The sequence below is a fragment of the Mytilus californianus genome, unplaced genomic scaffold (genome assembly GCF_021869535.1).
Source record: "Mytilus californianus isolate M0D057914Y unplaced genomic scaffold, xbMytCali1.0.p SCAF_8, whole genome shotgun sequence".
In the NCBI taxonomy this organism is placed as follows: domain Eukaryota; kingdom Metazoa; phylum Mollusca; class Bivalvia; order Mytilida; family Mytilidae; genus Mytilus; species Mytilus californianus.
In genome coordinates, this window is record NW_026262734.1 from 46341113 (window position 1) to 46346229 (window position 5117).

The following is a 5117-nucleotide window of genomic DNA, read 5'->3' on the forward strand; positions in this document are numbered from 1 at the left end:
AAGAGTTAAAATTTTATCAACCCGCCTTCAACTGTTACTGTTAATTTTTCAAAGAACAGTCTGTGTTTTGTGTGTAATATGAGGATATTGCTAAACTGCAACGTATACTGGAGAGAAGTGAGAAGATTGAGATGGCAGGGGTAGCTGGTGAAGTTTTAATGGCGGAGATTTGGTATTCTATAGACTATTATATGTCAAGCTGAATTACACCTGTAGTATGTTTACACCCAATATAATATTTTATATTTCAGTGACATTTTCTTTGATAAATGTTTTTTGAAGTAATTACTCTTTATTTTTTTGATAAGTTTTATTGATGGAAGCGGCTTTAAACACTGAATTGAAGTAGGATATTGTTTGTTTCTTAAAGATTTGCAAAAAAATATAAAAATTTGACTTCATTTTAATAACATGTTTCGTTTGAATGGCTTGATGTAAGTTTAGCTAGATTGCAGGAATGTTCCTAACGAAATTATACATACATATAAGTGGCTGCTAAAATTACCAAAGAAACTTACTGTTTTTCAAAATGTTCCTGAAAAAAATACTCACAGTATTTCATCTTGTTTGAAAAAAAGGCTCATAGTGCACAATACATCAATTAAATACAACTGACCTCTAATTCCAGGAACAATTGACATGTCCCTCATGTAAAGTAAACAGGGAAGATGCTATATTGACAAAATGTTTCCATGTGTTCTGTTTGGAATGTCTCAAGACCAGATATGAAACAAGGCAGAGCAAGTGCCCAAAATGTAATGCAGGGTTTTGTGCAAATGATTACATTAGACTTTGTATAAGCTGATGAATTGTACAATATAAAGCTACAAAAGTTAGATGGTATATTTGTAATAGTTTAAGGAATGGAGAGGAGAAATCCTTTGGAAAAGAATTGGACTGGATGGACCACCATATTTTATGACTGCATAGTGGAAAAGTGCACATTGTACAATGTACTATCTGTTCAAATTCAGTAGATATGTTCTGCATTGTACAAAGGCGGATATGATATTATCTTTTGGACAGAAGAACTTGTATGCTTCAAATTCAAGAGAAGAATTTTTCTAGTGAGAGATACAAGTGTATGCATTATGACTGTTCCATGAAAACATACATTTACCCAGGGTAGGCACTATCGAAATGGAGTAACCCCTTATAGAGGCAAATTTAGAATTTCATTTACATTTTCACTGTACTTTACACCCACCCATAGTTGAGATTTCAAATGGGGTATCATGTATGTTTTTATGGAACAGCCCTGACCAGAAATGAGAAAAACAATATATTAATATAGAATTATAGAATTGTAGCATTGTAGAATAGTATTAGACTTGTGTAGTTCCATTTTATTCAAATTAAAATGTTTTCAAGTTTTTACACATGTGTATTTCAATTAAAATTTTTATAGATTAGAATGTTTCTTGCTTAGCTGGTAAAAATTTCTATTGGTTTTGAAATATTAAAAATAGTACAAATATAGAAGGGAACAGGTTATTCACGGCTAGAGTTCGTATTAAATGATATAAAAATGAACTGAGCATATGAATTTTGAACTGCCTTGTCATCTATCTCTATAACCTTGATTTTCAGCAATAATAACATAGTTTATACCTTTTTTCATTATACTGAATTGTTTCTACCAAGCAAACTAGAAAATCATCAATATGTGTAATAAGGTGATACTATGGGCATGCATAAGTAGTCAGCTGGTCTTTATAAATGAATTTATCATATGTGATTCAACTATGCTTTTAGGGGACACTCTTGTACCCTAATATTTTGTATATTTTAGAGAGTGATTTCTGTAAATGTAAATTATAGGAAACATTTTCATCTCCTAATGTCTTCTTTAGCGATCTTACACCCTCTCCAAGGGAATTTCATGGGAAAGAAAGTTTAAATACATGCAAATAGAAGACCAATTTATTACAATTGGAAAGATATATAGCTGTTCACATCCTGGTCATTTGGTATGGTGGATTGTTTTCTCATTGAAATTCAAACCATGTCCTCTTACTTTTATAAGATTATATCAATTCCTGACACAAAATTACTTCAAGCACATAATAAAAAAGAAAAGTAAAGGAACAGCGCTTTTATTTCTGTTCTTCATGGTAACGTCACGTTCTTTAGATGCTAGGAATATAAAAGCTGTTATTTTTAAAACTAGTAAAAGTATTGCATGGCTTTTTTAATCAATAATCATACAAATTCCAAATGATTTTTGAACAGCTGTCCAGTCTTCATGAATGACCACAAGCTTAACTATCCAGGCCAGTAGTTTTGTTTTTCCTAAAGAGGACCCACAAGCTATATAAAATTCAAAGAAATTTTATGACAGATTGATTTTCCAGCTTGTAATTTAAAAAAAGGTTTTTTCGTGAACAATTCTTGTCTCATTATTTTGATTGTAATATGTACATTTAGTTAGTTTTATTGTATGAACTGTCGAATTTCTCATTGCAAAAAAATGTTATTCACTGAACTTCCAAAACTCATTCATTTCACCATAAACTTTCAATATTCTGAAACATACCAGAAATCTTAACAGATTCAATGATCAAATGCATAAATTTTCAAGCATGCAAGAAAACATTTTTTTCGTTATGATATCCAGTGTCTCTTTGTTTCATTAATGTCTGTCGTTAAGAGTTTTTATATCTGTACAATAGTTGCGATGAATTAAGGAAAAGTATAGAACCTGTAACATAAATAGGGGTTTATTTGAATAGGGTTTTTTAAACTTGAAAGAGATTAGATAGAGAGTGAAAAAGAGTGATATATCTTAACTTTTGTACATGTTGAATCATACATAGTACCATTTACATTTATCATTCTGTTAACATGTAAACACAAATATACATTGTACTGTTTATATTCATAATACAGTTTATGACATCAATGTAATCACAAAAAAAACTTTTAGAATGAATCTTTTCCTTTTGAATTAATATGAATATACAATATTAGGTCAATGTCAGAAAAATATGAACTTTTTTGTATGAGGCTTAGAAACTGGGGAAGAGCGAGTTTAACCTAGCTCTTCGACTGTTTTGTGGTGAATTAAAAAAAATGATACATTGACCTAATATTGTTTTTATACTGCATCTCAAAATTGCTACAATTATAGTTATGAAAATGTTTGCACTAAAATTTACCGCATTTTCCATCCCTAAACGAATCCCAAATTGAAACGACAAAGTGATGTGACAGAAATTAACATAACACGAAGTATTACTTTGCTGCTATATTTATCAGATAAAGACAAAAGGAAGTGTTCTAACTGCAGTATAAACAAGAATATGTGTCTATAGGGCAAGATACATCATTCCCATTATCATATTTTCATGTTCTGTGAAGGGTTAAATTGGGGTCAACACAGTAATTTGGCATATAATTTAAAAGGGTCACACCATAATAAACAAGTTAAAAACAAAGTCGGAAGATACAAAGGGAACATTTAAAACTCATAAGTTGAAGAAAAACTGACAAGGACATGAACAAAAAAATGATAAACAACGAAAATGACAAACAAGTCCACAAAACAGTATGTAGAAAACAAAAGATAGAGCAACCCAAATCCCACTAAAAACTTTGGGTGAACTATGTTCCTTCGGAGGGTAAGCAGTTCTTACTCCACATGTGGCACTTGTCATATTGCTCATGTAAGTAAAAATCTGGTAATGAGTCTCTTTAGATAATGTCACAATCAAGGAAAAGAGGTCAGGATTGCAGTTACGACAATTTGTCTGTGGTCATCTATTCTATATTGACCACAACTTCATAGGTATGAAGTATGCCATTACCAAAACCTTTCACCTGTCAGCATAGACTAACAGATGGAATAAAATATGGAAACACACACAGACCCAAAACATAATGCTTCACTACTATCATTGGTGGGGTATTAAAAACAAATCTTTCAGGTCAAACTTCTGAAACAATGTTTATTGTACCCAAGTTTCATTTACTGTATTTCAGGATATTTTGTGTAGGCTTTTGTTGAAGATTTATTCATAAAAAAGACAAGTTACATTTCTGTTGGGGTTGATTTTCACTTTTTGCATGGATCTGTAGTACTACTATTTTTTTTTTATGTCTTCTAAATTTTAGCAATATTTTTTAACTGCAAATAAAGCTAAAATAAAATGTGCAGTACTTATCCTAAGACCATCTGGAAATTCGAATATTGTAATTATTAAATGATATGCTAAATAATAAAATAGCAACTCCAAAATTAACAGTCATAATTCATGTAAAACAGCTGATACTTGATAGATGCTCTGCACAATTAACGAAAGATGCAATCATTAAATAATATATTTTGTGGTGGGCATAACTGATTTGAATTTATGTTAAAGATAACCATCTTAAGTGAAAAATTTTCACCTAGATTTCACATAGATCCATATGTAAAACAAATCGTATGTTAAGCAACAACATCAATCCGCACTTCTATGAGTGAATGGTATTGGTTAATAAGTGCTCAACTCTACCGGAAAGCGTGTCGTGCAATAAAAACATCTACGTCAAAGTTTATGTCACAAATTTGTTGAAAGTTGCCACTCCTAGCTGCTGTATATTTTGTCAGTTTGTTTTCGATTATGAATATACCTTTGGTATATTCTGCCTCTCTTTTGTATAAAAGTAATTGTGCAAGTAGTATCTATTTAAGATTAGGTGCGTAACGTATGAAAAATATTCAAAATATTTTCAGAGTTAAATGGAGCACTTTAATAAAAAGGTACATGCGATGCTGATTACTTTTTTGTATATAAATTAGGCCTTTGGTTTTCACGTTTGAATTGTTTCTAACATTTTGGCTATCTGGACTGGGTTGCTCAAAACGTTGGATAGTGTTAGCCAGTGGTTAAACTGCTTATCCACTGGTTAACTTTAAACCAATGGATTATTTCTATTGCTCAAAATTTATCCAGTGGATAAAACGTGCTATCCGCCGGATAAATTTAACCGGTACTTTTTGGCAGGTTAAGTTTTAGCCATTGGTTAAAAACGGCATTGAGATTGATTTACAATGGGTTTTTTTAAATTCATATTTTGAAATTTCAGATAATTTCATTGTTTATAACTCGTCCACCTTTATATCTGTCCTGTAT